This window comes from Bufo gargarizans, chromosome 2 (genome assembly GCF_014858855.1).
Source record: "Bufo gargarizans isolate SCDJY-AF-19 chromosome 2, ASM1485885v1, whole genome shotgun sequence".
Taxonomy (NCBI): Eukaryota; Metazoa; Chordata; class Amphibia; order Anura; family Bufonidae; genus Bufo; species Bufo gargarizans.
The window spans coordinates 485,540,753-485,554,826 of NC_058081.1; positions in this window are offsets into that span (position 1 = coordinate 485,540,753).

Sequence of the window (14,074 nt, forward strand, 5' to 3'; positions counted from 1 at the left end):
TGAAAATTGACCGTTCACCTTGACTGACGCTAAGGGGTTTGAGTATAAGTTGTGGATGCGGACCATCATCGTCTCCCCCAATCCCACAGCGTTTCGGACATAAAAGTCTAGTCGACCCTGTCGTGTAGTGGACAGAAGGAACATAGGGAGTTTAGTCATAATCTCATGATATATTATATTTATAGCCTTGGTGGTATTGTCTCGAGCCCCCCTCAAGGGCAAGAAACAAGTCTGATCTAAGTGAATGAGATTTTGCATGTGTGGGATAAGACGGGTAGCCAAGATCTTGGAGAATAATTTAAAATCAACGTTTATAAGATATATGGGTCGGTAGCTTTGACACTGCGATGGGTCTTTTCCTTCCTTGGGAATTACTATGATATGAGCTTGAAGTGTGTCGGGTGGTAAGGTGCAGGTTGAGGTGAGTGAATTGAAGGCAGACAGGAATTGCGGAGAAAAGATGTCGGTAAAGCTTTTATAATAAGTTAAGGGCAGGTCATCTGGGCCTGGGGCTTTGTTCGTCTGAGAGTCCATAATGGCTAAGGCCAATTCAGCAGGAGACATGGGAGCCTCCAATGTGGCAATTGCTTCAGTCGATAGGCGACCTAGTCCCGGTGACAGGTATTCGAGGATGGCTTGTATGTGAGTTTCAGGACTCTGGGTTTGGGGGGATTGTAAGTTGTACAAGGATTGATAATACGATATAAAAGTTTCAGTAATCTTTTGGGACAAAGTTACACGCTGACCTGTATTATCAGTGAGAAAGGGTACATAGGAGTTTACCCTGTTCTTACGCATTGACCCTCTCTAAGGTTCTGCCGGGTTTTTCCCTGGACAGGTACAAGGATCAGACCTGCTCTCATAACTGTGTCAGTTCAGCTCCCAGGTGTCTACCTACTGTAGACTTATGAATGCGTTCCAGGTCATATATTTTAGATATAAGTCCAGATAACACTGCTGTCCTTTCTTTTTTAATCCCAGTTCCTAGCTTGATGAAAGTGCCCCTAATATAGCATTTATGTGCTTCCCACACAGTGAGAGGATCACTGTTTGGAGTGGTGTTAAGTGAGAAATAGTCAGACAAGTCTTTCCGAATCTCCGTTGTGACCTGTAGGTCTTGTAATAGGGAATCATTCAGATGCCAGTGCCATGCTCTGGTAAGGAGGGTTGGGATTGTGAGTGTCATTGATATTAAGGCATGATCAGAAAAGGTAATTGGGTCAATCTGTGTCCTAGTTAGCTGTTCCAGCCTGGTGTAATGCAGTAAAAAAAATAGTCTAATCTGGAGTATGAGTTGTGGGGATTGGAGTAGAATGTATAGTCCCTGTCTGTCGGGTGTAGCAGACAGTTGGTGGTTATGCAGGATTTCCCTTAGTCTGGACTGTGTGTAATGGGGTCGGTATGAGTGACTTTTAGAGGAGTCAGTAGTAGGGTCTAATGTGAGGTTAAAGTGTCTCCCCCCAGTATCAGGATCCCCTCTGCAAATTCATCTAGGGCTGCTAGTGTCTTGTCTAAAAATCTGACCTGCCCTGTGTTTGGGGCATATATTGTGGCTAGAGTGGTCACCGTGTCAGCCAGCCTACCTTTCACAAAGAGATATCTACCCGCTCCATCAGTGCAGATATCAATCAGTTCCCAAGAGACGGAGTTGGAAATGAGGATGGACACTGCCTTGGTCTTAGAGTCTGGGGAGGTAGAGTGGTACACATGAGGAAACCGGACACTGGTAAAAGACTGGATGCCGTCTGAGCGGAAGTAGGTCTCTTGTATAAATGCGGTTTTTGCTCTTTTCTTTCACAAAAGCCCGAGAAGGGAGGACCTCTTTTCTGGAATGTTCAGGCCCTGAACGTTGAGAGAAACTATTAGTACATCTGACATATTATTATCATTATTACTAATAATAATAATAATAAAAAATAAAATAAAAAAGGGGGGGTGAAGGAGGGTAGGGAGAAATACGAGAGTGGGAGGTAAGGTAAGAGGGAGAGGGAAGGGATTAAAGTGATGAAAAAAGGTTGGAGTAAATTGTAGAAGAGACTAAGTCTCTACAGTAAAATCTAGAAATGAGATAAACCTTTGTTTAACTGTGGTTCATCCAACTTTTTTTTACCCGGAAGGCACGAAGCTCAGTACCCTAGTGGGGGAAGGTGGAACGGCTAGCCAACTAAAGAGAAACATCAGAGGAACCTCCTAGGTCCGAATCCCTAAAAGAAAAAAATTAAACTATCAACTGGGGGAAACCCTGGGCAGATAGTGAGTGCAGGTGAGAAGAGAGGAACGGCAGCATCGGGAGTATGAGGAGTCCAGTGACCACAGCACCATTACCGGCCCCAGGATAAGGTCACCATCTAAGTAGAATACACTGTATAGTTCTCTGGGGGGACTGCCCTAATCCGAGCAAGGTGTCTCCTTTATAACATCACTTAGCCACAGTATCAGCGAGGGAAGACTTGATGATGTATCACAGAAGAATGTCGCTGAAGGGTCCAGGCAGACTCATGACAACTTGTCGGTGAGCGTTAAGGTACTGATGGGCGGTTCCTCCCGGTCCGCCCACTGCCCAAGCTGCGGTGATATGGTCCAATCTGGAACTGACACTGGCGGGACGTTCAGAAAGCGGAAAGCTTCAGGAAGATCCTCCATAGTATGGATAGTCATGGAGAGTCCACCTTGCCTGCGTAAGATAACGTGGAAGGGGTGGTCCAAACAGTATCAGCCCCCTGCTTCTTTTGCGGCTTCTAACAGAGGACGGACTAGCCTGCTCATATAGAGGGTCAGACGTGATACGTCCGGTAGTATGGTAACCGGTGCATCTTCATGGAGGATCTTTCTTTTCTCCCAAGCTCCGCAGAGTATGTCTTCTTTCACCTTGTAAAAATGTACCCTGCAGATTACATCACGTGGTCTAGCTGGGTCGCGGTTCTTCAGGCCTGCCACTGTGTGTACTTTCTCTAATTCAATCGCAGTATCCAGTGGTCTGTCTAATATTTTGTTTAAAATAGTTACCACTGGGGCGTATAATAGGTCGCCAGGGACTGATTCCGGTATATTTCGGATTTTAAGATTATTGCGGCGTCCCCTATTTTCCACATCATCTAGGTGGAGTGAAAAGTCCTTCATTTGAGTAGTATGAGTGTCCATGATGGCAGAAAGCGAAGACATTGCAGAAGCTGGGGTGGAGTATTGTTGTCCAAGTATGGAAACTCTGTCATTCAGAGACTGTACTGTGTCATGTACTGCTTGAAGGGCTTGGGCTTGTTTCATTTCTATGCGGGCCACCTGTGCTTCTAGTTCTGACCTGGTGGGTAGTGCCCTCAAAATTTCCCAGAGTTCCGCTAGTGTGCGGTCTAATGAAGATGGAGGGGGAGAGCCCCTATATGAAGTGGCTGGTGGTGGTGAAGGTGTAGCGAATACAGCTGGTGTGTCCTGGCTGAGGGGTGGCGATTCAGACACCGATATAGCATTTGTTGGTACCTGTGGTGCGGTTTGCCCTGCCGCCCTGGGGTCCATCTGTTGGTCACCATCCAGCTGGGGTCGGCATTGAGGCCTGAGCCTGCTTGCTGCCTCCATGTGTGCCCTGGTGTTCTCCATCAACCTGAGAGGAGGGAGATGGTTGTGTGGAAGGACTAATTTCCATCTCCTGTATGGCGCGCACATGCCGGAGTGGAGGGAGGGACTGAGGAGCGGAGCGGTGCTGCTGAGGCCGCCATTTTAAATGCCCCAGGTTGCGCCGGCTCCGATGATCTGGAGCGCAGGTATCTGCCTATGGTTTGCTCAGGAGGGACCACCGACTGACTCCTTGGTCTCCTCCCCTTTGTCATGGCCCTGCAGGAGAGGTAAGAAAGGGTTTCCCAGCGCTTTAGGTGAAGGTGAACCCGGAGCCCTGTGTGTGTGCGTCTTCACCCAGCCATGCCGAAGCCACGTCCCCTGGCAGAGATCTTTGTACGGACTCCTGATGTATTTATATATTATTAAATGGGGATGTGGCGGAAAGGGGTCCCTGTTTCATATCTTATGAGATTGTCCCAATCTTAGGGATCTTTGGACCCAGATGTTTCAAACAGTTTCTTTACTGACTAAAGACCCAATTTTGCCAGACCCTGCTCTAGCCCTTTTGTTCTTAAAGATAAACGAGATCCCCAGAGAGGCAAGAGTGATCAGCTTGCACATTTTTCTAGCTACAAAGTTACGTATAGTGGCATACTGGAAAAGTACTAAGATACCATCCATTTCAGAAATAATAGAATCAGTGGCCACTACTTCTGTTTATGAAAGATGATGGCGTACAAAGATTGTAGGATACATAAATATGAGAAAGAATGGGCCAAATGGGAGGTTATACAGGCTCGCTCTGGGAGCCCATCCAGATCCCCGATCCAATCCATACTATATGATGTACTCTTAAAGTTAAAATTATCCCTATTTAGGCATTCTCAGAATGGCTTGTATACTGTGATTATATGTATATGTAATGATGTGACTTGAGGATATCCTCACTCTACTCATGTACCCCAATCCCTCCTTTTCCTCCCTCCCCCCCCCCATTTTAATCCCCTGTTTTCATCCCCTACCCTCCTTTTTACCTTGTTTATATATCATTTGATTTACTATGTAAAACAAAATGTGATGACAGAATTTATGTTATCTTTATTGCTTGCTCCAGAATAATAAAAAACCATTGACAAGTATATATTAATAAATCGCTCAGTCGTCTTTTTTCTAAACTGAATAACCCTAATTTTGATAATCTTTCTGTATACTGTAGTCCACTCATTCCAGTGAGTATTTTAGTTGCCCTCCTCTGAACCATTTCCAGTTCTGCTATGTTTGTATTGTTCACAGGAGCCCAGAACTGTACACAGTACTCCATGTGTGGTCTGACTAGTGATTTGCAAAGTGGCAAGACTGACTCACCCTGGTCAGGACCCTGGTCAAGTCTAGAACTTACCCCCTAGTAGAAATTGATTAAATTAGTTTGACATAACCGATCCCTCATGAAGCCATGCTGATATGGCGTTATTTGCTTATTTCCGTTGTGATGCTCTAAGATAGCATCTCTTAGAAAACCTTTAAACAGTATACCCACAACAGATGTTAAACTTACCGGCCTATAGTTTCCAGGCTCTGTTTTTGGACCCTTTTTGAATATTGGCACCACATTTACTATGCGCCAATCCTGTGGGACATTCCCGGTCAGTAAAGAGTCCGCAAATATCAGAAATAAGGGTCTGGCTATGACATTACTTAATTCCCTTAGTATACAGGGGTGTATGCCATCCGGTTCTGGCGATTTGTCTATTTTAATATTTTTAAGTCGCTGTTGCACTTCTTCCTGGATCAGACAGGACACTTTTAATGGGGAATTTATTACTTACATTCAGCATTTCATCTGACAGTTTATTTTCCTCAGTGAATACAGCTTTGCTTTGCTTTGCTTTCCTTTCTCCTTGTCGCTCTCTGCGACTTCCCCCTCATTACTCTTTAAAGGGCTGACACTTTCAGATTTATACTTTTTAACATTTATATAATTAAAGAATATTTTAGGGTTAGTTTTACTCTCTTTGGCAATTAATCTCTCGGTCTCTAGTTTGGCCGCTTTTATTTGATTTTTACATGTTCAATTTTTTCCTTATAGTTTTTCAGTGCTACCCTCCTGTTTTAGTGATTTATATGCTTTATTTTTGTCATTTATTGCATTCTTTACAGTTCTATGTATCCACATTGGTTTATTTTTGTTCCTTAACCATTTATTCCCATACAGTATATACCTCTCACAATAAGATTTTAGGATGCTTTTAAAGATATCCCATTTTGTGGCTGTATTTTTATTTTTGAAAACTTTGTCCCAGTTAGTTAGGCCTATGGCCTCTCTTAGTTGGCTAAATTTAGCTTTTTTGAAGTTTGGTATTTTTGTTCCTCCCTGTATAAAAGCTCTTTGAATGATAATTGGAAGGTTATTACTTTATGGTCACTATTTCCCAGGTGTCCCCCAACCTACACGTCTGTTGTTCTGTCAGGCCTATTGGTTAATAGTAAGTCCAGTATGGCCGTCCCTCTAGTCGGGTCCTGAACCAGTTGGGAAAGGTAATTGTCTTTGGTTATTGCCAAGAACCTGTTTCCTTTATGAGATATACAAGTTTCAGTTTCCCAGTCTATATCTGAGTAGTTGAAGTCCCCCATAATAACCACCTCATTATGATTTGCCGCCTTGTCTACCTCGTTTAGTAGTAGATTTTCTGTGGAATCTGGTATATTTGGTGGTTTATAGTAAACACCTATTAGTAATTTATTATTGTTTTTAGCTCCATGTATCTCTACCCACAGTGACTCCACATGTTCATGTCCCTCACTTATATCTTCTCGGACTGTGGGCTTTAGACAGGACTTTACATAAAGGCATATCCCCCCCTCCGGTTTTGATGATCCTTTCTAAACAGACTGTAACCTTGTACATTACCTGCCCAGTCATAGCTATCATCCAGCAATGTTTCCCTTATTCCCACTATGTCATAGTCCTCCTCACACATCACTAATTCCAGTTCACCAGTTTTATTAGTCAGGCTTCTGGCATTAGTATACATACATTTGAGAGGTTTATGTATATTTTGTACCCTACACCTTTCATTCTGAACTGTTCTAGTCCCTTCTTCCATTCCTCCCCCAGTCCCACTACCTTGCCCCGGTCTCTATCTGCACTATCTTCCCCTCCTATAATGTAATTTCCCTCCCCCCAGTCCCTAGTTTAAACACTCCTCCAACCTTCTAGCCATCTTTCTCCCCAAAACAGCTGCCCCTTCCCCATTGAGGTGCATCCCGTCCCTACGATAGAGCCTGTAGCCAATAGCGAAGTCGGCCCAGTTCTCTAGGAACCCCAACCCCTCCTTCCTACACCAGTTCTTGAGCCACTTGTTAATCTCACTAATCTCCCACTGCCTTTCTTGCGTGGCCCGTGGAAAATACTACCTTTGAGGTCCTTGCCCTAAGCTTTTGACCTAAATCCCTGAAATCATTTCAATATAGAGTCCTTAAATATTATAAATAAGAGTTTGTCTATCACATTACTTAATTCTCTTAGGATACACTTTTGACAGGTCACTTTTAATTGGGAAATACTTTTACACTCTGCATTTTATCTGACAAATGATTTTTCTCAGTGAATACAGTGACAAAAAAAATACTTAAAAGCTTTGCTTTTTTCTAAATGCTTTTTGCAACTCCCTCCTTATCACTTTGTAAAGGGTCGACACCTTAAGATTTATTATTTTTTACAATTTATATAATTGAAGAACATTTTATGGTTAGTTTTACTCTCTTTGGCAATACATCTCTGTGGGTCCAGTTTGGCTACTTTTATTTGTCTTTTACATATTTTTTTCTTAGAGTTTAGGATGCTTTTAAAAATATCCCATTTTGTGGCTATATTTTTTATTTCTGAGGACATCGTCTCTGTTAGTAGCCAATTGCCTCTCTCAGCGGGTCAAATTGTGCTTCTTTGAAGTTCGGTATTTTTGTGCCTCCCTGAAGAAACACTCTTTTGAATTACAATTGAAAGTTGAATATTTTATGGTCACTATTTACCAGGTGTCCCCCAACCTGTACATCTTTTGTCCTGTCAGGTCTATTGGTCAGTACTAAGTCTAGTATGGCCGTCCCTCTAGTCAGTTGGGAAAGGTAGTTGTCTATATCCAGGAAGTTGAAGTCCCCCATAATACTGATTATGATTTGCTGCCTCATTTGTTTCCCTTAGTAGTAGATTTTTTGTGGACTCTGGTAAATTAGGTGGCTTATAACAAACTCCTATCAGTATTTTATTATTGTTTTTGCCTCCATGCATTTCTACACATAGCGACTCCACACGTTCTTTTTCCTCATTTATATCTTTCTGGAGTGTGGGCTTTAGACAGGACTTTAGATTAAGACAAACCCCTCCCCCTCTCCGGTTTTGTTGACAGACTGTAACCTTGTACGTTAACCGCCCATTCATAGCTATCGTCCACCCATGTCTCAGTTATTCCCACTATGTCATAGTTCTCCTCAAACATTACTAATTTCAGCTCACCAGTTTTATTAGTCAGGCTTCTGGCATTAGTTTACACACAATTAAGAAGTTTTTGTACATTTTTTACCCCACACCTTTCCTTATGAAGTACTCTCAGTCCCTCCTTCCATTCCTTCCCCAGTTTCATTACTTTGCCCCAGGTCTCTATCTGCACTAGCTTCCTCTCCTATAATGTAATTACCCTCCCCCAGTCCCTAGTTTAAACATTCCTCCAACCTTCTAACCATCTTCTCCCCAAAAACAGAGGCATCTTCCCTATTGAGGAGCAGTCCTTCCCTACAACAGAGCCTGTAGCCGACATAGAAGTAGGCCCAGTTCTCCAGGAACCCAAACTCATCCTTCCTACACCCGTTCTTGAGCTACTTGTTAATGTCCCTAATCTCCCACTGCCTTTCTGGCGTGGCTCGTGGTATAGGTAGTATTTTAGAAAATACTACCATTGAAGTCCTTGCCCTGAGCTTGCGACCTAAGTCCCTAAAATAATTTTTAAGGACCCTCCATCTACCTCTAAATTTGTCCAGCCCCTTGTATTGTGTTAAGCGTTTGTCTTAGCCTTAAAGGATTTTTCGGAGACTTTTATACTGATGATCTATTCCCTGGATAGGTCATCGGTATCTAATAAGTGGGTGTTTGACACCCAGTCCCCTGCCAGTCAGCTGTTTGAAAAGGCACCAGTAGTGTTGTGGACTTTTCTCAGCTCACCAAGCACAGTGTCATACATTGTATAGTGGCTGTACTTGGTATCACAGTTCAACCCCATTTACTTCAATGGGGCTGAACTGCGCCTAGGCCATGTGACAAATAAACATGATATCACATGGCCTGAGCTGCAAGAAGGCTACGGCGCTACTGCGATCACCGGTGCCTTCTCAAACAGCTGATTGCGGAGATTGCTGGTGTCAGACCCCCACAATCAGGTACTGATGACCTATACTTTTATAAGTATAAAAGTCAAGAGCAGAGACCAGTTTTGTTTCTAATCAATAGTTATGCGCTATTACTTTAATAGTGATAATACTATATGGTACTATATGCATATGTACATTGGTGTTTGTGAAGGTGATGGTCCTCCAGTGGTAAACACATTTGTATTGAGGCTGGGGTAAAGATAAGGCCCTACACGTCATGTATTATTAGAAAGCACATTACATTGGCCCCCTTGCACCATAAGAGCGCATAGGTGTAGAAGCACCACGCTCCTCATGTGGGACAGTGACAAATTGATAAAAGGGGTTCATTCTTCCTGCCTTTGGGAAGTTCTGGGAGCCTCGTTGGGTGAATGCCCATATAATCGATTCAACCTGTCACGAATTGGGTTCTATTGCTAGATGCAGTATGGAAAGCTACTGTGAGGGAGGCAGCAGCTCCCCCACAGTCTGTTCAGCTGCTTTCCATGGTAATACCACCCATACAAATAACCAAAATGGGAGAAGGCAGTGGTGAGGGCCTGGCCGACAAGCAGGTATTAGGGAGACTCTGAAAAGGTACCATCACCCTACAAGCAGGTCTTAGAGAGAATGTGTAACACAAAGCCACAATCAGCCTTATACCCCTAAATTAAGGAGGAATCTGTCATATTGCGCAACCAAGAATCCACTGTGCATCCGTACCAAATGGAAACTGCCACTTCTTTATTGTTAAGCTGGACTGTGTAAAGTTATGAAAACTGTGCCTCTCATCTGACACAACATTGTTGGCTGGACCACCCCTCTTGTGAAGGTCACCTTGCTATTCTTCAATTACCAGTTATTGCAACTCCCACTGAGTGCCAGTGACTCGATAACACCTACAATGCATGGGAGAGACCTATCAGGCAAACTATTGGGAAACTGGCCATGACTGTCATGCTAGACAGGTTTGACTTAGGGAATAGAAATGCAAGGCACACCGCTTGAGAAATAATGAAGCCTTGGAATAAAATCTGCAAGACAAGGGGAGAAATATGTAGGAACTAGAGAGCTAGACCTAGATATATTTAAGTTATGTGCTATTTGTGTAGTAAGGGGATGTATGTAGAGGAAAGGTCAGCTTTAGGCCTCATGCACACGACAGTATTTTTTCACGGTCCGCAAAAACGGGGTCCGTAGGTCCGTGATCCGTGACCGTTTTTTCGTCCGTGGGTCTTCCTTGATTTTTGGAGGATCCACGGACATGAAAAAAAAGTCGTTTTGGTGTCCGCCTGGCCGTGCGGAGTCAAACGGATCCGTCCTGAATTACAATGCAAGTCAATGGGGACGGATCCGTTTGAGGTTGACACAATATGGTGCCATTTCAAACGGATCCGTCCCCATTGACTTTCAATGTAAAGTCAGGAGTCCCTTTTATACCATCGGATCAGAGTTTTCTCCAATCCGATGGTATATTTTAACTTGAAGCGTCCCCATCACCATGGGAACGCCTCTATGTTAAAATATACTGTCGGATATGAGTTAGATCGTAAAAACTCATTTCCGACAGTATATTCTAACACAGAGCCCCCTGCTGCCTGGCAGCACCCGATCTCTTACAGGGGCCGTGATCAGCACAATTAACCCCTCAGGTACCGCACCTGAAGGGGTTAATTGTACTATCATATTCCCCTGTAAGAGATCAGGGCTGCCAGGCAGCAGGGGGCAGACCCCAGTGCGGCCCCCCCCTCCTTCTATTGTAATAATTCGTTGGTGGCACAGTGTGCTCCCCCTATCGCCCCCCCTCCTCCCTGTATTGTAATAATTATTCGTGGGTGGCACAGTGTGTGCCCCCCATCGCCCCCCCCCCTTCCTCCCTGTATTTTAATAATTATTCGTTGGTGGCACAGTGTGCGCCCCCCATCGGGCGGGGCGATGGGGGGCGCACACTGTGCCACCAATGAATAATTATTACAATACAGGGAGGAAGGGGGGGGGCGATGGGGGGCGCACACTGTGCCACCAACGAATAACTATTACAATACAGGGAGGAAGGGGGGGCCGATGGGGGGCGCACACTGTGCCACCAACGAATAATTATTACAATACAGGGAGGAAGGGGGGGCGCACACTGTGCCACCAACAAATAATTACAATAGAGGGAGGGAGGGGGGGGCCGCACTGGCCACCAATGATATTCAAACTGGGGAGGGGGGGTCTGCCCCCTGCTGCCTGGCAGCCCTGATCTCTTACAGGGGGATATGATAGTACAATTAACCCCTTCAGGTGCCGCACCTGAAGGGGTTAATTGTGCTGATCACGGCCCCCTGTAAGAGATCGGCTGCTGCCAGGCAGCAGGGGGCAGTCTTGTACACAGTTTGTAGTGTATTCTAACTAGAAGCGTCCCCATCACCATGGGAAAGCCTCTGTGTTAGAATATACTGTCGGATCTGAGTTTTCACGAAGTGAAAACTTAGATCTGAAAAAGCTTTTATGCAGACGGATCTTTGGATCCGTCTGTATGAAAGTAACCTACGGCCACGGATCACGGACACGGATGCCAATCTTGTGTGCATCCGTGTTCTTTCACGGACCCATTGACTTGAATGGGTCCGTGAACCGTTGTCCCTCAAAAAAATAGGACAGGTCATATTTTTTTGACGGACAGGATACACGGATCACGGTCTGGGCTGCAAAACGGTGCATTTTCCGATTTTTCCACGGACCCATTGAAAGTCAATGGGTCCGCGAAAAAAAATAAAAAAAATGGCACAACAGCCACGGATGCACACAACGGTCGTGTGCATGAGGCCTTAAAAGGGTTACTCATAAAAACAACCCCTCCATAGTTTAGCAGGACAATTGCTTTCCTAACGGGTCCCCGTTATGGCTCATCGAGGTACCATATTGAAAGGGGCTTTCAGTTTTCATCTCCTTCTTAGTGTCTTGTTAAGGCAAGTCAAAATCATAGGGAGGGAGCTTTAAATTAGGGCTTATAGTATTTTTTCTTAGCTTGAGCAGCAATAAAGCTTGAATGACCATTTTTGTCCACTCAAATCAATGGACGCTCACAGTGCTATATTATATCTTGCAGAACCACTAAAGCACCATTACCAATTCCCCCATACAGGGGCGGATTATGTGCATGGTAGGCCCGGGGTTGTCTACCCAACTCGCCCCCCCCTCTCCATTTTAGTTTTCGTTTTTTTTCCTGTATGAAGAGGCTGCGGTTCTTCACAAGCGCCACAATCTCTTCCTAGGCCATATGACATCGTTCACATGGTCTAGGTGCAGCTCTGTCCCATCTGAGTGATTGTGCTATTAAATGGACAGTGCTGTGCTTGGTAAGGAGCAAAGAGACTGCTGCGCTCACTGGGACATCGTGGTCTCCTCAAACAGCTGATTGGCAGGGGTGCCAGGAGTCTGACCCCCCCCATCTCATAACTCTCTCAGTACAGATGTCATAGATGTTACCTGCAGTCCTATGTAACACCCCACATAACACAGTGAACTATTGTGTTATATGGGGTGTTACATAGGACTGCATGGAACATATAGTACATTATCTGCACACAGAAAGTTATCACAAAATTTTTGTTGCCAAATTTAAAATACATATGACTATGATAAAAAAAAAAGACTTGGAGGAGAAGATAAGACGCAGGTCACAGTGGTGAGCCAGCTCTACATATAGGGGAATACAGTGCCACATTCCTCTTACTTTCAGTGACATCTCCTGTCATGTAGATCTTCTCTTTCCTCTTCTCCTCCTTTGACCAAGACCGCCATGACAAATTCTTTCAGCCGCACCTCGTCTCTACAGAGTTTGTTACACAGACACGTTAGATTTCTCATAATTTGAGTCATTTATCAAACTGGTGTAAAGAACTAGCTTAGGTGCCCATAGCAACCAATCAGATTCCACCTTTCATTTTCCAAAGGAGCTGTCAAAAATGAAAGGTGGAATCTGTTGCTATGGGTAACTCACCTATTTCTGCTTTACACCAGTTTGATCAATTACCCCAAAGGTCCCTATAGTGTCTACAGCAATTATAATGTCCCCTATAGTGCCCCAGTAATAATAACACCCTATATTGTGCTCCAGGTAATAATGTCTGTATAGTGTCCCCAAAAATAATGTCCCCTAATAGCAACACCCAGACACTACCCCCATATAGTAATTTCCCCCACACTGTCCCCATATAGTAATTCATTTCCCCCACACTACTCCCATATAGTAATTTCCCCCACACTACCACATATAGTAATTTCCACCACACTGCTCCATATAGTAATTTCCCCCACACTACCCCATATAGTAATTTCCACCACACTGCTCCATATAGTAATTTCCCCCACACTACCCCATATAGTAATTTCCACCACACTGCTCCATATAGTAGTTTCCCCCACACTGCTCCATATAGTAATTACCACCACACTGCTCCATATGGTACTTACCACCACACTGCTCCATATAGTAATTTCCCCCACACTGCTCCATATAGTAGTTTCCCCACACTGCTCCATATAGTAAGTTTCCCCCACCACTGCTCCATATAGTAATTTACCACCACACTGCTCCATATAGTAATTCTCCAACACACTGCTCCATATAGTAATTTCCACCACACTGCTCCATATAGTAGTTTTCCCACACACTGCTCCATATAGTAAATTACCCACCACACTGCTCATTATGGTACTTAACCACCACACTGGCTCCATATGGTACTTACCACCACAACTGCGCCATATAGTAAGTTTCCCCCACACGGCTCCAATATATAATTTCCACCACACTGCTCCATATAGTAATTACCACCAGCACTGCTCCATATAGTATTACCACCACAAAACCTGCTCCATATAGTAGTTCCTCCACCACACTGCTCCTAATAGTAATTAAACCACCGACACGGCTCATATAGTATTTCAACCACCACGTGGCATCCATATAGTAATGTCCACCCACACTGCTCCATATAGTAATTACCACCACACGTGCTCCATATAGTAATTTCCACCCACAACTGCTCCATATAAGTAATTACCACCCACCACTGCTCATATAGTAATTACCACCACACTGCTCCATATAGTAATTTCCCTCCACACTAGCATCCAT